This window comes from Hibiscus syriacus, unplaced genomic scaffold (assembly GCF_006381635.1).
Source record: "Hibiscus syriacus cultivar Baekdansim isolate YM2019G1 unplaced genomic scaffold, ASM638163v2 tig00112400_pilon, whole genome shotgun sequence".
NCBI lineage: Eukaryota > Viridiplantae > Streptophyta > Magnoliopsida > Malvales > Malvaceae > Hibiscus > Hibiscus syriacus.
The window spans coordinates 51,211-76,653 of NW_024063322.1; the positions used below are offsets into that span (position 1 = coordinate 51,211).

General features: G+C 33.5%; 1 pseudogene; it reads left to right on the top strand.

Moving 5' to 3' along the window:
- Nucleotides 1-70: 70 nt before the first annotated feature.
- On the top strand, nucleotides 71-24,032 carry LOC120179081 (annotated as a pseudogene).
- Nucleotides 24,033-25,443: the final 1,411 nt, after the last annotated feature.

A 25,443-nucleotide genomic window follows, 5' to 3' on the forward strand; every position in this document is an offset into this window, starting at 1 on the left:
AAGTGATGACGGGGGTTTAGTATTTGATTTAGCATGCATCAAAGTTTTCTCAGTTGAAAGCTTGACAGAAATGGAAACCAAGGTACAGTTTGACTTTACATTGGGTGGTGGTTCTTTACCTGTTGAGAACGTCCAAGCTCTTGCATCCAAGATGTGACACCCTAGGTCAGTACGACACACAGTCGACCGATGTAGGATGCCACACAGAACCACCGAAGTGGCTAACCAACTTATTCTTGTACTTTAAAATGACTCTTTACATCTGAGAGCCCTCAAAATATATATATACCTACATATTGACTCTTAACTGACTTTACAACTCAATACAGCTGAATTCATGAATATATATGCCATTTAAGAAACTTGTGACGTACTCTGCTCTGCATTGGGTCTGGACCTCGGTCTCTCTAAAGCTTCTCAATTGTTGGATCTACTAACCTGCCCACGAAAACATCCGCCACACTAACAAGTAAAACATACTAAAAGCATTAATGAAAAGCTCAAGCTATCAAGTCTATTGGTATAAGGTCTACTGCTATCTGTTATACTATATCTTTTGTTTTACTAGCCCACTCAAGATTGGACCTTGCGTCCAAGCTAGTCTGCTTTAAAACTACTTCAATGAGTATTCTTGAATACTCACTCTCTGAGCTATGGTAGACATCATGGTGCGGCTGAGGGTTCTGCATCTCGGAGCTCACACACCCCTCTAGTCTACCCTAGATATGGCCCCCAGAACTCTCTGCATCGGAAACCATACCCCTAACTAACCCACAATTTCTTCTAAAGAGTGTTAAGGCCTCAGCAAACATAGTTAGTTAGAAGGGCTTCGGCCTTACCTAAGGATATACGAATTGAATCTATACTGTCGACTTCGTTAGCTTTTTTAAAGGAATTCGGGTGTCCTGGTCGTTTTCCCGAGCATTTAAATGAGGCTAGTTTTATTTCTCCTAACTTTAACTTGGTTCTACGTTTGAAAATAACATTAACGTTCTCACTTGTAGTCTTATATGAATAATTACTAAAGTGCCGGGGTACCTCGAGTCTAAAACGCTCCAAATTGCCTTTACTGCTAAAAACAGACTGAAAGTATCGATACTATCCCTAGAGTATCGATACTCCTGCTAAAGTTTTGATACTCTATATAAGTACTGATACTTTTTAGCCCTTAGTTCTGGCAAGTTTTGATACTTGCCTTGGAGTTTCGAAACTATTCCTAAAGTATCGATACTCTTGTAAGAGTATCGATACTCTTACCCAGAAAACACATATTTTTCTTGGAATGATGAACAAGTATCAATACTATCCCCATAATATCGATACTCCACCTTTAGAAAACGTATTTTCACTTGAAAATCTCATATTCATTAACCCAAAGACCTTAGTGAGGTCCCTAAACATTCTTAAAGTCTTATGTGATTAAAAAGGAGCATAAATAAGGCTTTACAAGGTACTTAAACATCAAAACATGGAAACTACCATGATCATGCAACATTAAGTTGTATAATTAACTCTCAATCTAGAAAACATCTCTAATGATCACTATGAGTATGAAAGGGTTGATAGTGTGTTACCTGGCCTCTTTGGTTGCTAAAATCTCCCTCAATTCAACTACGTGTCACCTTACCTTTATCATTTCCTTTGAAACTCTTTTTCACCTCTTTAACTAAACCAAGCAAAAAAAATGGATTACTACTCAACTAGAGGTTAGATTAAGCATAAATACAACTCCTACAACTCAAATATACCCAAAAACAAGCTTAAAACACTTGATTTCTCTCAACTCCCAAAATCCCATTTTGAAATCTTAACCCAAAACCTATGATGTAAGGCTTAAAAAGAGCTTGAGGGAAGAAGATTAATGTTCTTACCTTGGTTTCTTCAAACTAAACATGGAACTATAAAAACTTTCTCCTCTTTTGCTTATTCTGAAGAATGAAGAAGAAATGAGAAGAGAAAATGAAGAAGAAGATAGTTTTGGGGAAGGTTATCGTGAAATCCATCTAAAGAAGGGGGTTTATGTAACACCCATAACTCGTAGGATTATACCTACACAGATTATAGATGTCATGTTAATTTCTAAAACCATTTTTCACTTCAAAAGTGATTTAAAATTTGTTTTCTTAAAAAGGTAAATTATATTATCAAAATTATCATATCATATGAATCATGTTTCATTATAATTAATTTAATATAAAATATTTCTTTTTTGTCTTTACGAACAGTTAACAGTGAACAATGAACAGTGTACCGATGCACTGCTACAGTAAATGCTATAGTAAATTCCGAAAAAAATACATATAAAACTCATAGAAATTTACCTTTCATCGCTATAAACTTTACCATTTTGTTTCCAAATTTATTCAACAAAACAACTTGAATATTATTAATTACATGTCACTATCTAAGTCAAATTCCATCATAGGATGTCTTACTGATATTGAAATATATTCTTCAATGCTTGATGTCACTTTGATTTCTTTACTCCACTACTGGTTTTTTTCCTACGCGTGAAAATCATTACACGCTAAGTATAAACTTAGTGAGGCAATTAAAACAATAAACAATGCAATACAAATCATGCATTTCAATGTCAAAATCAAAATGCCATAAAATCATGTTATCAATATAACCAATATTTTACCATGATCAAAATACTATAAGATTTCTTGTCAATATACATACCATTTAATCCATAAGCTCGTAAGCTTATTTTACCAATATACTTACCATTAAATCTCTAAGCTTGTAAGCTTATTTTACCAATATACTTACCATTATTCCATAAGCTCGTAAGCTTATTTTTCCAATATACTTACCATTATTCTATAAACTCGTAAGCTTATTTTACCAATATACTTACCATTATTCTATAAGCTCGTAAGCTTATTTTACCAACATACTTTCTATAATTTACATCACTGATGCCATTAACCTCATTTGTTAATCATTATTGGAATCCATACATTCTATAAGAAATTTGTACAATTCGTATAATTTCCATATAATATTAGCACTCTGTTGCGTATTGTGAGTACTGAGTACTATAAAATTATAGGCAAATAATGTGCAAGTATACACAATCGCAAAAGTAATAAAGTGATGAGTGAGTATCGTCTCCACAGGGATTGGAAGGATATTGAGTGAAGTTTATGCACTATTATATCTAAGTATAGTTAGTCTTGATATATACAAATGTCACGGCAAATAAAAAAATGCATGATGGTGGATATGAATGAATGGTCTGATGGTGTAGTAAATGAAAATACAGTGGCAAGAACATATGTTTAATGTTGAGTATGGTGAAATGTCAAGGCAATGAAAAATGGTAAAAACAATAAAAAAAATAAAAAAATGAAATGAAAAGTAGATAATCCTCACGTGACAAGCTTTCAATGGAATGAATGATAGGGATTGATTTAAGGATGCTAAACTTATTCCTCATGCATATTTAAGCTATCTAATCCTTACTTGCTCGACAGGGCTTTCCTAAAATGTCCTCAAAGGAACCTAACAGAATAGGATGCTAAGGCATCTGCTCTCACTCAAAGATGTTGGCCAGCCTACCCTATTGATAAAGACACCCTTTTTAGTCGTTGAAATCCTATCCTAGTCTCTCTCGAGATCTAAGGGATTAGGTTATAATATCCCTAGGCCGGTTCAAAGCCCCTTGAAAATACTATAACCCATTGCTTATGAGGATCTTGTCTTGCGGTTCTCTTGAATACTTACAAGTATTTTTAGCTTAGGTTTCTCCCGAATACCTAAAATTCATCTAAGAAATGGACATTTCCATGCCTCTTACAAGCCTAGATGGTGAAGCATTCATAAGCAAAGCAAATAAAGAACCAAAATAAACTTAAATATACCATTAAAATAAAGTCTAAACATCCATTAAACCAACCACCACCAAATAAGTTAGTTCATGGTGGGGTTCAAAATATCCAAACACAAAGTCATACAAATATTCATTCTAACAACCCACAAATAAATAGAAAAATAGTATCAAAAAGGGAAGTGAGAAGTAGTATTCCACGCGCGCCACCGGAGGTTTCCTCCGCCACCACGAACCACCTTAGCTCGCTAGCTCCTTTCGGCACCTAGCTAACCACTCCTTGAAGCTTTATCAATGGAGGAAAACCCAAGGAAGAAGAAAGGAAAAGGGAAAATAAAAATAAAAATAAGATTTTTCTGCTCTACTCTATGCGTCTCCTTTCTTCCACACACTCTCTCTCTTGTGAGGTGTAATATATAATAAAAATATCTAGGGGTAATGATGAGGTTGTTGGGTGCAAAATACCCCTTATACCCCTAGAGTCACACCTTGTGTGTGAACCTTATCCTCCAGGTGGCAGTGGTCCTTTAGCAGGCTATTACAACCATCATTTCACATACAGAGCCAGCTGTTCTCGTACAACTGTATCTTTTTATCGTTTTCTGCGCCAGAAATACCAAGGCATTTCAATCTGCATGTGATGCCACATCATTACTTCCCAGCTCTCCTATTTTGCTTGTTATTTTCTACACATCACTAAAAACCACACCTTCCTCCTCATATAGCACCTTAATAAAATAAAATAACATAACCACCACAAATGCAATTATATGCAGCTACATACATCTAAAATGACCTATATATACCCTTAAACAAACAATAACTTAAGTCAAAAAGGCCTTAAAAGTAGTCTTTTTACGGAGTTATCACACCCCCAAACTTAAGCTATTGCTTGTCCTCAAGCAATGGATAACAATTAACACAATCAAAATGTAATGGCAATTTTCATCAATAGGACAACAAGACAAAAATTGAATTTCAACCCTCAGAAAAATTGGCTTCAACATGCTAGACATATCAAGAATTCAAGTATTTTTCCCTAGGTCAAGATTCTTTATGGTGTTGTGTGTGTTTGATTGTATCTAATCTATACTTAACGAATTTAGGCAATTTCTAATTGAGTTCCCTAGTTTTGCCACGGCATTTACTCATTCATTAAGCACATTTATACTCCCTTTTCACTTACTGCACATTTCTTCTTCTTTTTTTCACTTTTTTTACGGTGCTACGAAGGGAGTCAGCTCATCACACCTACCATCCCACACTCTAGGGGAAAGGGAGCATACCTTCCACCCCCAAGCTAGTCAGGTAGAGTCATCCCGTGACTACTTTCATTCACTCGTATGCGCATGGCTGCCATTTATTAAAGAGAGTTCCAGGCAATGCCACGGCAAAGAGGAGTGTCCCTCTACAGTTATACCGAAGCATTTATTCATGATTAAATAAAATTCAGGGATAAGGGAGTTCTTAAACAGTGGTTTATCATTTAAGAATAATATCATATTTTAATGCCAAGGCTAACCAGAGTTCTTTCATAAAAACTTCCTAAGTTCCTTAAGTATAGAAAACATACAAATCGTGTAAGAATAATTCATAAAACATCAAGCCCTAGAGTCAGTTCTATCATTCTCAATAGTCATTTACATTCAATTTCTAGCCTAAAAAAATTCATCATCATCGGGTATCATTAAAACATTTCATCTAATTGTCCTATCATTTACTAATGCCATGGCATAACATTATGCTAATAGTATCATGCATATGTTCTACAAAGAACACTATCTCCCCCAAACTTTAGAGAAGTATTGTCCTCAATGCTGAATAAAAACTAAGTTAAAACTAGACTACATGATTTGCGATGCAATGCAATCCTAAGATGGTGGTAGAGTCACGCTGGCAATGCTAGTAGTATTGCGCCTGGTGCACTTCCTCAATGGGGTGGGGATTTTGTCAGGATCAGAATTGGGTTCAGCAGGTGGTGTGCTAGGGCCTTCAGTGTTCTTAGATGTTGAGGTCTCCATACGCCCAACAGATGACTTCAGACGTCATCTAGTCCATGTTGACTAGGTTAACATCCTCTGGCTTGGGTGTATTGTCTTGTTGAGTGACATTTGGAAATGTCGTGGCATCCTCAGATGCTGGTAAAATCACGTCCATGATGACTGGAAGATTATAAGTCAAATGTAGGAGCATCTCCTTATGAACAAGTGCCACGACTGCGTCTTATAGAGCCTCGATTGCATCTAGCTTTGCCGTGGCATATTGGTTTGCAGCAGCCTGTGAAGTTCCCTCTTGAGATTTCATCATACTCATCCTCCAAAACACCCTTCGTCCTACAAAGAAATAATATTAAAATTAAAAATAAAGAAATAAAACAAAGAAAAAATAAACAAACAAACACTCACAACAAAACAAAACTTCTGTAACATAAATTAAAAAGGGTTCAAGGGATGCAAACTCCAAAACATCATGAATTGTTATGGCATTTTTGTCGCTTTCGATTGGAACACCAGTATAGACCAAAATGCTCCACACATATAACAACACCACCTTCAGTGTAAGTCGATAGAACCCGATTTGTAGGACCTTTGCAGTAGTCCTCTCTTTTCTCTCCCCGTTGTCGTGGCATCTTTTGATTGCTTGGGCATCAAATTCTTTCAAGAAGTAGAGGTCATCATCCTGTATCAATCTGTTTTTGCCCTGGCTATTCAAGTACGTAAGCAAAACACCACTAACGAGAAAATTGACAATGTCAGTGTACCACGACAATACCGTGGAAAATAATAATTTCTCATCAGGGAATTGTTTCTCCATTTTATTCCTTAGTGCTTTAACAATTTCTAGCCTAGAAAAATGGGCAACTAATTGGGGTTGAGTAAATTCAATGAAATCAACAGGTTCAGATTTCGTACCTGGTCTAGCTATAAGTAAGCTAGACTGACCCATCTCCTTTGAAATATCCTTATGCTCATCTTTGTCTTCTTTATCGAGCTTCATGTACTCACAAGTGCCTACAAAATTGTCGTGGCATGATTCTGCAGCTTCCATTTGGTCATCAACTCCTACTAGTGGGGGTTTTTCTTTTGCCATGGCATTATTTTGCTTGCCATCATTGGGTTTACTCATTGAACCTTCAACTTTGTTCTCCAGCGAAAGTGAGTCCTCTTGCAATTGAGATTCTTTATGCATAATCTCATAGTTGGGTTCTTCGAGTGTTTCCCCCCCCCCAAACTTAGCATCTTTGTAGATCTGGGTACCACTCCCTAAGGTGAATGTACTAAATTGCTCACTGCCTTTAGCCTTAGTGACTTCAGTATCACTAGGTAATCTGTCTGGTTGGTATTCTTGTAATGCCGTGGCAATTTGATCCACTTGCATTACCAAAGCTCTCAAAGACAAATCATGACTTTGCAACCATGCTCATTGACTTTGTAATAATTCATCTTAACTCTTAATAGATTTGTCGTGATCTTGTAATAGAGCCTTTGTAGTTGCCATAAAGTCTTGCATAGTGGCATCTAGAGAAGATATTGTCCCCTCATTATGCCATGGCATATTCATTCGAAAAGCTGGGGGCTCATCCATATACTACTGCTGAGTGAGATGACTGACATTATGAGCTCCTTGACTTTCTCATGAGAAATTGGGATGCTGACTCCATCCATTGAAGCTTCTCGCATGGTTGATGGATTTTTTAAGAGTTGGGTCGATACTGAATCTTCAGTTTCTAACTTGAATGTCCCGGATGCCTTCCTTCTAGTTTCAAACCTTAATGAGGGAAATTGATAATCATGGTTAGCAATTCGATCAAGAATGCTAAAAGCCTCTTCAGGTGATTTGTCAAGTAAAGTGCCATTTGTCCAGGCATCTAGCATCATCCTCGTGGGTGCATTGGCTCCATTGTAGAACATCACGACTTGAGTCTAGTCGTGGAATCCATGGTTGGCACATTTGCAAAGCAATTCTTTATAACGGTCCCAACACTCATGCATTGACTCGTCATCAGCTTGGTGAAAAGATGCTATGGCATTCCTAAGATGACTGTTCATATTGGGCGGATTATACCGTAGCAAATTTTTTTTGCACAAGTCAGTCCAATACCTTATCGAGCCAGAAGGTAATCCAATGAGCCATGCCCAGGCATGATCTTTCAAAGAGTATGGAAATAACTTCAATTTCAGCACATCTTCATGCACACCTTCTTGTCGAAATGAGTCACAGACCTCCAAAAATTCTCGAACATGTTGCCTTGCATCCTCATGAGGAGCACCACCAAACTTTCCAATCAAGTCCAACATGTCGAACATAACCGGTTTGAGCTCAAATTGGGTTGCCTGAATCTTGGGAGCTATAATAGTAGGTTTTAGGTCATCCAAGGTGGGAGCTAAGTAATCTCTAATAGTTTGTGGTCGAGCAGTATTCCCAGCATTTGAAATTGTCGTGGCATTTAAAATTGCAGGATCCTCCATTTGATTTTGAATAACATGAGCCTCAGGTTCAATATGAAATAATGATTCTTTGGGTCTTTTACGTGTCATGCGACAACGTAACATCTGAAAAAGTTAAACACAAAAACAAGTAACTATATACAAAGAAAAGAAATAAAATGGTGCAACAACTAAACTCAATATCATCAATTGCCAATCCCCGGCAACGGCGCCAAAAACTTGTTGTGTATTGTGAGTACTATAAAATTATACGCAAATAATGTGCAAGTATACACAATCGCAAAAGTAATAAAGTGATGAGTGAGTATCGTCTCCACAGGGATTTGAAGGATATTGAGTGAAGTTTATGCACTATTCTATCTAAGTATTGTTAGTCTTGATATATACAAATGTCACGGTAAATGAAAAATGTATGATTATGGATATGAATGAATGGTCTGATGGTGTAGTAAATAGAAATACAGTGGCAAGAACAGATGTTTAATGTTGAGTATGGTGAAATGTCAAGGCAATGAATAATGATAAAAATAGTAAATAAATAAATGAAATGAAATGAAAAGTAGATAATCCTCACGTGATAAGCTTCCAATGGAATGAATGATAGGGATTGATTTAAGGATGCTAAACTTATTCCTCAGGCATATTTAAGCTATCTAATCCTTACTTGCTCGACAGGGTTTTCCTAAAATGTTTTTAAAGGAACCTAACAGAATAGGATGCCAAGGCATCTGCTCTCACTCAACGATGTTGGCCAGCCTACCCTATTGATAAAGACACCCTTTTTAGTCGTTGAAATCCTATCCTAGTCTCTCCCGAGATATAAGGGATTAGGTTATAATATCCCTAGGCCGGTTCAAAGCCCCTTGAAAATACTATAACCCATTGCTTATAAGGATCTTGTCTTGTAGTTCTCTCGAATACTTACAAGTATTTTTAGCTTAGGGTTCTCCCGAATAACTAAACTTCATCTAAGAAATGGACATTTTCATGCCTCTTACAAGCCTAGATGGTGAAGCATTCATAAGCAAAGCAAATAAAGAACCAAAATAAACTTAAATATACCATTAAAATAAAATCTAAACATCCATTAAACCAACCACCACCAAATAAGTTAGTTCATAGTGGGGTTCGAAATATCCAAACACAAAGTCATGCAAATATTCGTTCCAACAACCCACAAATAAATAGAAAAATAGTAGCAAAAAGGGAAGTGAGAAGTAGTCTTCCACGCGCGCCACCAGAGGTCTTTTCGGCCACCACGAACCACCTTAGCTCACTAGCTCTTTTCGGCACCTAGCTAGCCACTCCTTGAAGCTTTATCAGTGGAGGAAAACCCAAGGAAGAAGAAAGGAAAAGGAAAAAAAATGAGATTTTTCTATTCTACTCTATGCGCCACCTTTCTTCCACACACTCTCTCTCTTGTGAGGTGTAATATATAATAAAAATATCTAAGGGTAATGATAAGGTTGTTGGGTGAAAAATACCCCTCATACCCCTAAAGTCACACCTTGTGTGTGAACCTTATCCTCCAGGTGACAGTGGTCCCATAGCTGGCTGTTACAACCATCATTTCACGTGCAGAGCCAGCTGTCCTCGTACAACTGTATCTTTTTGTTGTTTTCTGCGCCAGAAATGCTAAGGCATTTCAATCTAAGTGTGATGCCGCGTCATTACTTCTCAGCTCTCCTATTTTGCTTGTTATTTTCTGCACATCACTAAAAACCACACCTTCCTCCTCATATAGCACCTTAATAAAATAAAATAACACAACCACCATAAATGCAATTATATGCAGCTACATACATCTAAAATGACCTATATGTACCCTTAAACAAATAATAATTTAAGTAAAAAAGGCCTTAAAAGTAGTCTTTTTACGGAGTTATCACACTCTCAGTACTCTATCTGGAATATCATATACTTAATATGATTTCCTCCTCATTTTAGCACACGAAGTGCCCTATGCGAGAATCCATACCATTAGTATGATTCTTTTACCATTTTTAGCACATGAAGTGCCCTATATGAAAATCCATATTATTAGTATGATTTCTTTATCCTTGTAGCAGCCTTAGTGCTTTTTCTGGAAATCCATACACTCAATATGATCCCCTTACCATTTTAGCACATATAATGCCCTATCTGGAAATCCATATATTCAATATGATTTCCTTATCATTTTAGCACACTCAGTGCTCCATATGGAAATTCATACACTCAGTATAATTTCATTACCATTTTAGCACACTCAGTGCTCCATATGGAAATTCATACACTCAATATGATTCTCTTACCATTTTAGCACACTCAGTGCTCCATATGGAAATTCATACACTCAGTATGATTCCCTTACCATTTTAGCACACTCAGTGCTCCATATGGAAATTCATACACTCAGTATGATTCCCTTACCATTTTAGCACACTTAGTACTCCATATGGAAATTCATACACTCAGTATGATTTCTTTATCATTTTAGCACACATAGAGCCATTTGGTAATCACTATATATACATTAATAAATCATGTTATTTTAACTATTACCACATGTACGTGCATAATTAGATGCACTCACCTGGTTCGCCTTGCTTATATATCCTGATTAGCAAGATGATTACTCTGAGACTTGGCCCTTGCCTTTCACCTTACTCGACTCAGAAGTTTTATTTCGATTTATCTCTCATTCATTGAATACATGTATATTACCAATTGTTAGTGTATTTACTAACCATTATAACTTAAACATTAATCAAAATAATTATAATTAATCTTTCTACAACATTTCTGTCCCAACTTAACAATTCTGGTCCTTATGTATCGATGCACTCTATAGTGTATCGATGCACTGCCTATGAATCGATGCACTTATTACATTCGATGTTTTTCAATTGAAGGGTGTATCGATGCACCACCTGTGTATCGATGCACTTTGCCTAGAAATCTCATTTTAGGCACAAAATTTCACTCCTTTCAACTTTAATACTCCATGTTTCTTCCCCTTTCATGTTCTTAAGTCACATACACATGCTCAAACTCATTAATGCTCATTTATTCCATCTTTAACTTCAAAATCCACTTCTCTACATAGAACTCAATATTCATACTCAAATTTCAACATATTCTAATCATCATACATGCTTGAATATGCATATACTACCTCACAAACATCAAGATCCATCATCAATTTCGTGATCCCTTATATGAACACAAACCCTTAGATTTGGGATCTTTGAACACCAACAAGATTATCATACAATATTGGTACCAAAAGATAGTGTTTTTCGCATATAACAATTTTCTTTTTACAACTTACCCATAATCCTAAGTAAATTGCTTGAAAATTGAGTTGATGTTTTCTCTCACCTTTGAAGAACACCCACGACAGCTTGGAGAAGAAGATGAGCTGAAAATGCTCCACCATCATGATATTCTAATGTTAAATAATCTAGCACATGGCTTAATATATTATAATAGAATTGTTTATTCAATTCAATAGGAAATTCAATTCAATAGGAAATTCCATTTTTGACATTAATGAATCTCCATAATCACCATAAAACCATGACAACTCATCATTATCATCTTTCAAAGTCAAAGATGAATAAATTTGACTTTTACTTACGAAAATGCCCATAAAATTTCAAAACTTGCGTTTTAGTCACTAAATTCCATTGTTTCGATCAAATTTGAAAAATTGCACAATTCTAAAATTCCAAATCCAAAATATGATTTCTATAAAACCCACTCTCAATAGTAAACTATCTCTTTATGAAATAAAATTCTTTTTAGGAAATTTATCACTTAATTCCCTAAATTTTTCCAAGTTTTATACTTTGGCCATCAAACTTTCAAAATTTTCATTTTGGTCATTATCTAAATTTTTGGGGTATTACAATTCTCCCATTCTTAAGAAAATTCGTCCTCGAATTTTAAAACTTTCTATGAAAAACTTAACTCCCCTTTTATAAGGATTGCACTTCCCATTGTAAATTTGTAACCCTAATTTAGGGTTGTATTATCTGGTAAGACATTCTTACGCCTTAACTATAAACTTCTTCTGCGATAGCTCAAAATAAATAAGTCGTGCCTATGCCTTATGCAAATACCTCTTCTAGACTTGCCAACTTCTTGAATTCTAATTTTTCCTCATTCATTTGGGAATTTTGTGAAGATCATGCAAATCATTAGATTTTGAAGCTATTTAATCCAAATCCTCAATCTGATATGAAGATGTGAAGATATTATTTCTTCATATCATCATTTCTTTCCCAAGTAACGTCCTTGACATTATGATTTTGCTAAATCACTTCGACTAGAGGAATCATCTTGTTACGTTGTTCTTTAATTTCTCAAGCTAAGATCTGAATTAGTTCTTCTTCATAATTAAAATCTGGTCAAATCTCAATTTCCTCTGATGCAATGATATGTGAAGAATCTGATCGATACTTTCTAAGCATCGACACATGAAAAATAGTGTGTACTTTGTCCAACTCTGGTTCTCAATTATCTCCAAAGTTATCGCTAACTGATAAACCATCGGTCCAACTCTTTTTAATATCTCATAAGGTCCAATAAATCTTAGACTTAGTTTTCCTTTGTACTCAAAACACAAAATCTTTTTCCAAGGTGATACTTTAAGAAAAACTTTATCACCTTCATGAAATTCAATCTCTTTTCGCTTTAAGTATGCATAAGACTTTTGCCGATCAAATGTCATCTTGAGATTATCTTGAATTATATGTACTTTATCCTTAACCTCCTTCAATAAATCTGGGCTAACCAGATTTCAATCTTTAAACTCGAACCCATTCAATGGTGTTCGACTTTTTCTCTCGTATAAAGCTTCATACTGAGCCATCTTGTTACTCAACTAATAATTGTTATTGTAGGAAAATTCTACTAAAATCAAATACTTTTCTTTTCCCTTGATTCCTTGGAATCAATCGCACATACTCTCAGCATATATTCTAATATCTGAATAGTACTTTTTGACTTACCATCCGTCTGTGGATGAAAGATCGTACTGAAATTCAATCAAGTAGCCAAAACTTTATGCAAATATTTCTAAAATCTTAAAGTGAACTTTGGATCCATGTCTGATATAATTAATACTGGCAATCCATGTAGTCGAACTTTAATATACAACTCTGTATATTTATTCAATGCATAGTCCATTTGCATCAAAATGAAATATGTAGATTTAGTTAATCGGTCACTATCACCCAAATAGAATCCTTTTTATTTAATATCAAAGGTAGTCCCTTAACAAAATCCATAGTGACTCTTTACTATTTCCACTCTGGAATAGAAATTAGTTGCAACAATTACAAAAGCACTTGATTCTCAGCTTTTACTTGTTGACATGTCAAACATGTAGCAACAAACTTAGTAATTAATTTTTTTTATCTATTATGTCATATGTCAAGACAACATGACTAAGAAAATCAACTTCTGATAGCCAAAACTCACACTTTTACAGTTTAGAATATATCTTTTTACCCTTAAATATCTCAAGCATAATACTAAGATAATCATCATGCTCAACCTTTGTCTTCGAGTATATCAGAATGTCATCAATACATACCTCCTCGAAATTATTCCAATTAAAATTGAAATACTCGATTTATCAAATCCATGAATGCTGTCAGAGCATTTTTCAAACCAAACAACATTACTACGGACTCGTAGTGTCTATATCGTGTTTTGAAACTATCTTTGGAACATCTTCTTCTTTAATATTTAACTAATGATATCCCATTCGAATATCAATTTTAGAGAAAATTGTTGCTCTTTTTAAGCTGATCTAACAAATCATAAATCCTCAAAATAAGATATTTGTTCTCGATAGTTGCTCTGTTTAACTATCGATAATTTATACATATTCACACATATCCATTTTTTTATATAAATAACACCGATTCACCCCAATGTGAACTACTCGGTCAATGCATCCTCAATCTATAAATTCTTACAATCGATTCCTTATTCTCTTAACACAATTGCACTCATTCGATAAAAAACCATAGATACAGGATCAATGCCTTGATAACCATTAATATTGAATTCCACCTCTCAATCTGGAGGTAACCCAATTAATAAATCTAAATAGACATATGGAAATTCCCAAGTTATGAAAATATCATATGATCTTGCTTCAGATACTTAAGTATCTATCACTTTAGCTACAAAAGCTATGCATCCTCTTTACATCATCTTAATCATAACCATTAATCACAACCATTCCTGATATCACTTATTGATGATTTCACTTTTTCATCAATCATTAAAATTTTTAATTTCTCTGCATTTTTCTAAATTAATTGCTTCTTGCGACCATTAACCCAACATTAATGCAAAGATAACCAATTCAAGATCAAAATGATCTAAAACTCATTAATTATAATCCCATCGGATTCATCAGTAACATAAGCTCCTGAATCTTTATCAGACATTTATTTTTTGTCCGTCTAATACTTATATCATGACTCACAGGTCTTCCACCATAAAAACACTTTCTATTAAGTTGAATTCAATATCTCTACTTTAGAATTCCTTATTTCATTCTTAAAGAAATCTGTATAACTTTTCTAGATCCAAAGATAATATTTTCGAATAGTTGAAACATTTTCAATCTCAAATGTAAGTCTCAATGTTCACATCGTTCAATAAGAAAACTTAATAATTTGTAGCAATAACTTCATAGTAGTTAATCCTAAAATCACACTAGTAAACAAATTTACTTTTTTTCTTATCATAACAAACTTGACGCTTTTCAAGTTCTTGAGTATCCATCTCAATCTAAACAATAATTCATTTCAGCATTGAAGGTTAGATAATTCATCTTCTCATATTTACCTTCACAAGGTAACTCTATCCAATTTTTATAGACTTGATATCTATTCTCAATCCAACTCATAATCATTTGATTCACTAATAACTCAACTTTCTATAAACTTTTAGCGGAAATTATATTTACCACTTATTCAATTTCTTTTACTCAAATCAACTATGATTTAAACAATTTAATGCTTAGCTTAAATATTTCGCACTTATTTAAGCTTACCTGGAGAAACCTCAAAATCATCACTAGATTCAACATTCTCCTTTGGATCCTCATCCGATTAAACTTTTCTTGTAATCCATTCAAACTTTTTAATCAATTCTTCCTATTCAGAATCTTCATTAAAAGCTGGGGCATTACTTCCACAAAATAAAGGAAAAATCCCTTATAACATCCACTCTTCTAAGGTGTTTTACATAAGTCGTGTCGGGTCCTTTTTTTTCGATTTCAATCTCGACCTTCTTTTCATCATTTTCGACTTTCTTACCTTTGTCTTTAGTTCCAATATCTGAACATAGTCAGAATCATCATACATTATTAAAGAGTAACTTTAATCTCAATAAGCATCATCACAATATATATACAACTATCAGTAACTTTCTACATCCTAGTGGCATGTATACACTTTTTAACTCAAAACAAACTCGGTTTAGTCCTAGAATCAGCTAAACCTGTAGCTTTGATACCAATAAATGTAACACCAATAACCCGTACGATTATACCTACACAAATTATAGATGTCACGTTAATTTCTAAAACCATTTTTCACTTTAAAAGTGATTTAAAATTTGTTTTCTTAAAAAGGTAAATGCTATTATCAAAATTATCATATCATATGAATTATGTTTCATTATAATTAATTTAATATAAAATATTTCTTTTTTTCTCTTTATGAACAGTGAACAATGAATAATGTACCTATGCATTGCTACAGTGACGTGAACAGTGCATCGATGCATAAAACATCGAATTAACATTGTGCATCGATGCACTGCTACAGTGCATCGATGCACTGTTACAGTACATGCTACAGTAAATTCTGAAAAAAAAAATACATATAAAACTCATAGAAATTTACCTTTCATCGCTATAAACTTTACCATTTTTTTCCAAATTTATTCAACAAAACAACTTGAATATTATTAATTACATGCCACTATCTAAGTCAAATTCCATTATAGGATGTCTTACTGATATTGAAATATACTCCTCGATGCTTGATGTCACTTCGATTTCTTTACTCCACTACTGGTTTTTTTCCTACGCGTGAAAATCATTACACGCTAAGTATAAACTTAGTGAGGCAATTAAAACAATAAACAGTTCAATACAAATCATGCATTTCAATGTCAAAATCAAAATGCTATAAAATCATGTTATCAATATAACCAATATTTTACCATGATCAAAATACTATAAGATTTCTTGTCAATATACATACCATTTAATCCATAAGCTCGTAAGCTTATTTTACCAATATACTTACCATTAAATCTCTAAGCTTGTAAGCTTATTTTACCAATATACTTACCATTATTCTATAAGCTTCGTAAGCTTATTTTACCAATATACTTACTATTATTCTATAAGCTCGTAAGCTTATTTTACCAACATACTTACTATAATTTACATCACTGATGCCATTAACCTCATTTGTTAATCGTTATTAGAATCCATACATTCCATAAGAAATTTGTACAAATCGTATAATTTCCATATAATATTAGCACTCTCAGTGCTCTATCTGGAATATCATATACTTAATATAATTTCCTCCTCATTTTAGCACACGAAGTGCCCTATGCGAGAATCCATACCATTAGTATGATTCTTTTACCAGTTTTAGCACATGAAGTGCCCTATATGAAAATCCATACTATTAGTATGATATACTTATCCTTGTAGCAGCCTTAGTGCTATTTTTGGAAATCCATACACTCAGTATGATTCCCTTACCATTTTAGCACATATAATGCCCTATCTGGAAATCCATATATTCAATATGATTTCCTTATCATATTAGCACACTCAGTGCTCCATATGGAAATTCATACACTCAGTATAATTCCATTACCATTTTAGCACACTCAGTGTTCCATATGGAAATTCATACACTCAGTATGATTCCCTTACCATTTTAGCACACTCAGTGCTCCATATGAAAATTTATACACTCAGTATAATTCTCTTACCATTTTAGCACACTCAGTGCTCCATATGGAAATTCATACACTCAGTATGATTCCCTTACCATTTTAGCACACTCAATGCTCCATATGGAAATTCATACACTCAGTATGATTTCCTTATCATTTTAGCACATATAGTGCCATTTGGTAATCACTATACATACATTAATAAATCATGTTATTTTAACTATTACCACATGTACGTGCATAATTAGATGCACTCACCTGGTTCGCCTTGCTTATATATCCTGATTAGCAAGATGATTACTCTGAGACTTGGCCCTTGCCTTTCACCTTACTCGACTCAGAAGCTTTATTTCGATCTATCTCCCATTCATTGAGTACATGTATATTACCAATTATTAGTGTATTTACTAACCATTATAACTTAAACATTAATCAAAATAATTATTATTAATCTTTCTACAACATTTCCGTCCCAACTTAACAATTCTGGTCCTTATGTATCGATGCACTCTAAAATGTATCGATGCACTGCCTATGAATCGATGCACTTATTGCATTCGATGTTTTTCAATTGAAGGGTGTATCGATGCACCACCTGTGTATCGATGCACTTTGCCCAGAAATCTCATTTTAAGCACGAAATTTCACTCTTTTCAACTTTAATACTCCATGTTTCTTCCCCTTTTATGTTCTTAAGTCACATACACATGCTTAAACTCATTAATACTCATTTATTCCATCTTTAACTTCAAAATCCACTTCTCTACATAGAACTCAATATTCATACTCAAATTTTAACATATTCTAATCATCATACATACTTGAATATGCATATACTACCTCACAAACATCAAGATCCATCATCAATTTTGTGATCCCTTATATGAACACAAACCCTTAGATTTGGGATCTTTGAACACCAACAAGATTATCATACAATATTGGTACCAAAAGATAGTGTTTTTCGCATATAATAATTTTCTTTTTACAACTTACTCAAAATCCTAAGTAAATTGCTTGAAAATTGAGTTGAAATTTTCTCTCACATTTGAAGAACACCTACGGCAGCTTGGCGAAAAAGATGAGCTGAAAATGCTCCACCATCATGGTATTCTAATGTTAAATAATCTAGCACATGGCTTGATATATTATAATGGAATTGTTTATTCAATTCAACAGGAAATTCCATTTTTGCCATTAATGAATCTCCATAATCACTATAAAACCATGACAACTCATCCTTATCATCTTTCAAAGTCAAAGATGAATAAATTTGACTTTGACTTACGAAAATGCCCATAAAATTTCAAAACTTGCATTTTAGTCACTAAATTCCACTATTTCGATCAAATCTGAAAAATTGCACAATTATAAAATTCCAAATCCAAAATATGATTTCTATAAAATCTCACTCTCAAGAGTAAACTATCTATTTATGAAATAAAATTCTTTTTAGAAAATTTATCACTTAATTCCCTAAATTTTCCCAAGTTTTATACTTTGGCCATCAAACTTCCAAAATTTTCATTTTAGTCATTATCTAAATTTTTGAGGTATTACGGTTTATAACCTTTAAAACCAACTATGGGTAAACTACTCCTTTGGTCTCTCTTTTTTTTACCTCTACTTAAAATCACCATTTACCCTTAACTCTTAGGCCTTACTTAATCCCAATACCTACATAACTTGGTCCAACTATCTTGGGAAGTTTAATTGGCTTGACTTAAAGGACTTGAGTTAACCCAAATTACTGACCCGAGTTTCAGAGCATTACACAAGAACCTGAACAAAGTCCCATCTAGATATGTCTGGAAAGAGGTTGTATTCGATGTAGTTTCCAGTGATGAATCCTTTGAGATTCCTGTGATTAAAATAAGCAAACTAGATTATGATAGTGAATAGAGAAATCTGCATTTAGCTTGTAAAGACTGGGGTTTCTTCCAATTGATCAATCATGGGGTAGCGAATAAAGTGATTGGGAAGATGAAGATAGAGATACAAGAGTTCTTCAAGCTACCATTGGATGAGAAGATGGTTTTTTCAAAGATACCAGATGACTCCGAAGGTTACGGTCAAGGCCTTGGCCGTGTCTCAGAAGACGATATGCTTGATTGGAACAACAGGCTCTACCTTGTTGCTCTGTTTGTGTCATTAAGAAATATGAGATTATGGCTGACCAATCCCCCTTCGTTCAGGTAAATTAGTAATGAACCCTTCAACTTACAAGACCATAATACGGTTATGGTGTCCGTAACTTGAGTTGTTTACTTTCCAGGGAAAGCTTCAAGAAGTACTTGATGGTGTTGCATGAGGTTATGATTTAACTCGTGAAGCTGGTCGTCGAGAATTTGGGGATTGATCCCGAGATGCTATCGAGCTTTTCGAGGATGTAAACAAGGAATAAGGATAAACTATTATATACCCTATGTAAAGGCAAGCAAGGTTCTGGGTGTATCTCATGTAACACCCATAGTCGGTATACGTCTCAAAATATGAGCTAAATATGTCACATCAACTTTACAAACATTCACTGATCATAAATGTTTAAAATTTTGTTCCATTATAAAACATCCCATTATTAACTTTATAATTATTCCATTAATCGTGTAAAATCATAAAATAATAATTATCATATAAATCAAGCTTAATTTTAGGCAGAAATTTAGTTGTTCAATAGTAAACAATACTGCTTAAAAACTGCCTAATTTTAAAATATTTCTTTGTTCTCGTAAAATATAATTTTTATCTAAAATATAAAAATTCGATTCATATTTATAACCCTAATAATATATCTTAGACATTTCATATTCATATATATGTCATCTAGAAAATTTAAAATAGTTTAATGTCATTACTGATACATGTAGTTGTTCTTTGTTGATTGATGCCAACTCGACTCCTTACTTCACTTGCCCTTCTTTACCTACACGTGAAAAACATCACACTCTAAGTATTTAAACAACTTAACAACATCATAACATTATTTTTCTTTATATAAAACTTAACTTAAAATATCATAACAATTCAAAACATTAAACTTAAATTAAAATAAAATAATTAAATATTCAAACCGGTTTATTCAAGTCGTCTTTCCTCATCAGAGACCTGAAAATCATCAACTCATGATTTTTTCAAAACCATGATAATCAATAATACACATAACAATCATGTCATACTCTATTTCATTCAAATATTTTTCAGAACTTCTTATTTTATTCTCATTTTCCACTTTCATATTCATTCATATATTCATTTTCATATTCCATGTTCATAATAAATACTTTCACATTTTAAAAATTATTTTTTTGAATCAGAACTTATTTACAGATTCATAACTTATTTTCATACTCATAGCTTACTGTCAAATTCATAACTTATTTTCTAATTCATAGTCCAATGTATATTTATGAGAATGCAAGGTATGTGAGTAGAACATAAGGTGCACAGGGCACATCACGGTGTCAATCTTAACTAAAACATATAATGCACTCCAAGTGCAATCATAACATGAGCAAGTGCACGAATGTTCTATAAATTGACTGGAAAGTACTCAACTTAATGGCATGTCAAATATACCTACGACTCTCAATACAACATACAATGGACTTTTCCATTAATTATTATATATTATTCAATTATCAAATATATCAATATATCAACATACTCAACTCTTCATATCATAACATAATGGGCAGTTCATACCCTAAACATTTCATTTCCACATAACATTTATATATCATAATCATCATCAATTATCTTTCTTTAACATATAAACATCATATTCATCATGTAATAAATATCATAACTATCATACTGATTGTAATAAAGTTGACTTATTTCAAGCATTTATAATAACCTATAACATGGGAGTAGCATGAAAACATAATTTATGATAAGTTTTATATGCTGGTAGTATGCACTACTTGCAAAGAAATATTATTATGTATTAATCTACAAACTTAAAAATTATTATGTTGATACTAGACTCAAATACAAATCTAACTATATTAGACACGTTTTCTATTTCATCTTATACAATTTATATTGAATTTTCGAAGTTGACCTACATAAATGTTTTGAGCAGAATATGCTACCCTGCTTTCTGACCTATCCTCAATTAAAAATTCATATCTTTTTGTTTACCCATCTAAATCAGTGTAAAAGATATGAATTTCTTTAAACTTAGTATAAATCGTCCTCTAATCATTTTTGTATAATTTATGATGATTTTCTAAACTTATTGTTCAGAACATAAATCTGGGCAGATTTTACTAACTTATATTTTCAGCTTATTCAATAATTCTATTAGCATATTAACTGAGAATATATGTATGAATCATAATTCACATAATAGTTAGAAGTTATTTCTTACCATAGTAATTCTGTCACTGGCTCATTGCAAGCCAATGTTTTCTCGATAACACAAATACGAATTAAATATGTACTCACATGGTGTCCTTAGCTTGTAAACATTCCTAGCACTTCATATTATGTCTTTAAGCTTCTCCTTAGCTTTAACATTATCTTGATTTCAATCATAATCTAAATGAACACCATTTTCATAGCATATACATTTCAAACCATATGTTAGAATCTTACTAACATATGCACACAATAGAAAATAAATTCCTAAACACCTTTCGATGCTCATTCGATACGAATTTCATATAACATCATCAATGTTGACTTAATTTAAATAGACAAATAAATCCCTTTTTATCCAAATTCACTCAAACTTCACATAACATTTTTCAACTTTCCATTTTTATTATCATTTATGAATTCTTTAAGAATTCATATCAACTTTCCATTTTATTCCAAATAGTCATTTGCCTTTTAGCTTCAATTCAAGTTTCCAAACAACTTAATTAAATTTCCAGCATCTAATTTTCAGCTCAATACCTCAACAACTCCATTATTACCACTTAAGTCACTAACTTTTTCAATATTTGCCATTTAGTACTCAAACTTTGCCAGCTTTTCAAAATAGTCAAAAATTTCACATTCTAACATCAAATTCAATATTCTAACTTTCAGTTCCAGCATAGTACATCATATTTCTAGCATTTGCACATAAACCCCATATAGGTCCCCAACTCTCATAAATTACAAAATTGTCCAAATAACTTTCTAAAGCTTGTGGAACCTTTCAAACATCATTTCTAAGCTAAGGAAATTTTTCACAATTTTCCCCAATTAATTCTTTAGGGCCGAATATCATAGTGGTTAGGGTTATTGATTTTCACTTGATTCAAGTATGGATTCCACCTCTAAATAACATTTCAAAGCTTCTACTATCAAAGCCCTAACATAATTTAACCAAAACACAATTTTCTAAAAACCCTAGGTCATGGCCAAATAAAATTTCACCCAATTTCAAGTAGTTTTAATCATCATACAAGCTTTAGAATTAATCTCCAACATCAAAAACATAAAAATCTTTAATCAAATCCTCAAAATCAACAAATCCTACATAAACCCTAATTTACAAACTCATTATATAAGCATGATCTCCATATAATATTTATATCAAATGATAGAGAATTTCAAGGGGGTTAATTCTCTATCTAATAGCTTAATCCAAAAAATAATTGAATAAGCTTAAAAAAATAAAAATAAAATTCTTACCTTGTAGTTATGGTGGTGCACGTTTTGGGGCTGGAAGAAACTGAATTTTTTTTTATTTTTCTTCAATTAAAACATAACACACTTGACTTAATATAATATAAATGAATTTAAAATTAATTTAATGTGAAATTATCATTTTACCATTAATGAAAGATGATAATTTCAACTTGCCATTGCATTATCATCCCTTTTAATATTCCAAAGTCAAATATGAACAAATAAAAATCCACTTTCCATCTTTGCCCTTACAAATTTTCAGAAACTGAATTTTGTCACTAAATTTTTCAATTTCAGCTAAATATGTAAAATCGACTTCAATTCCACTGATCCAAATTAAATTTTACTGTTTTAAATTTTGGAAATAATATTTTCAACCTTTATCTATCATCCTTAAAATTTTCGTAAAATTTCGGTTCGATCCGATTATCCGATTTTCTTTCAGACTTTACTGCTTTGTAGCTTTTAACACAAACTCTGGGTCAAAATTCTAATTCCCATGAAAACATCATTCGTGGGGTGAAGCTATTCATTTACGGGGTTAAAATATCTAACTTTTAAAAATTATCCTTTTGGTCCCTGAATTTTTCTGACTTTCTACTTTGGCCACTAAACTTTCAAAATTTACGTTTTGGTCGCTAACCAAAATTTGGGGTATTACATCTCAACACTCGAATATTTCGGGCTTAACACTGTTGATTCAAGCGAATGAAGTTGACGGATTGCAAATCAACAGAAATGAGAAATGAGTGCGTGTTAAACCCATCACTGGTGCATTCATCGTCAATATTGGAGACGTCATCCAGGTAACAATATGACCACATTTGAAGCTCTACCAACAGATTTAAGACTTTATCTAAGTGAAACCGATGTAATATATGCAGATTATGAGCAATGGAGAATACAAGAGCATCGAACATAGAGTGGTGGTTAATGAGGACAAGGAGCGGCTGTCGATTGCATCATTTCACTATCCAAAGAGGGATACCCTGATTGGCCCATTGTCAGATGTTGTTAAGACCAACAAAGCAGTGTACAAGAGTATGCCGCTTGAGGAGTTCCTGACACTGAGGCTTAGCTGGATATCTAAAAGGAAATGTCAATTGAATCAAATTATGAAGCTCTAGTTCAAAATCTGGATCCACTCATTCTACTCTTCCTCGTGTTAAATATTTTTTCTTTCTTTTTTTTCAACTTCTGTTATTGTTGTTTTTCTGGTGTTTGAAATCCCACTTTGATGGATTGCCAGACTAGATTTATTAAAGTTTGTGATCCATATTATATTTAAATCCATATATGATTATACTTTTATTATTAGACATCAAGTAAAATTAAATGCAGCTTCCTATTAGTTTGGTTTATCTTTCGCATTAACATTACGATGGTTTCGGCTATGGCTGGGGGTTGTGGTGGTAGTTGAAAGATATAATGCCAGCACCACAAATCTTCACGAATGGCCAATCAGTCGCAAACTATCATGCTGGTTCATCAAAACCGATGATTATGTCCGACTACACAGCCGATGATCCCAGGACGTATGGCCGCCTAGTCGCAACCGCCACCTATGATGAGGGACGACTACAATACCGTGAAGAAATACGTGACTAAATTGGAAGTGGCAGTGAGGGAGCATAGCAACAATACATGTGATAAGCCGTCATAGGACACTTTCAAATGACGGGTAAATACATTTTCTCAACGGAAATACCGCGTTGGCCTGTTAACAGGAGGGATTTAAAGCACGTTTTCTTAACCGGAAACGACTTGACAGATAAGGTGCAGGTCGTCTTCACCAGCGCTTTTCAGAAGTAGTCCGCCGTTACATCGCCGATATTCATAGAAACAGATTCATACTCCACCGATGATATCACGATTGGTTTGTACAGAGGAGATGAATAACCGTTCGGTAGGGATTTTAGGGGCGTTGGCTCACAAGTTTTCTCATCCGAGCGGGAGGTTTCATTTGAATAAGAACGAGAACTGGATTGTTTTTTATGACATCATGAGTTCGGGGGGCTACCTTCAACCGTGGATTTGGAGACGATCATTGTAGAGGCTATCACACGTGGAAAAAAAAGTATCAGGCAGGTGGTTAACACACCACATCAACATTCTATCGTCATCAATAACGACGGTTAACATTGAGTGACTGATTTATTATAAATTAATAATAATAATGACCGAATCACTAATTTTAAAATATCAGTGGGAAAAAGAAACTTACTCAGTCATAATTGATCATTTATGTAGTTTACCCTTTTAGTATGAATCTATATATATATGTTTATATAAGAAGACAAGTAGGGTTTTAAGGCCCTAATATCTCGGGGAAGTACGTACCCTATTATCTCTGTCCGCGCCGGCGACCAGTAGCCCTGGTCCCCTTCCTCCCTGACGTTGCGGATTCTTTTTCTACTCAGTTCCATTGAGTCCGTCGCTGCCATTAATTTTCTTAGGTTTCTATCTTTCTCTTCTCTCATACTTGCATTCTCTAATTGTTCAGTATGCTTTAATTCTCCATTTTCTTTTACCAATAGG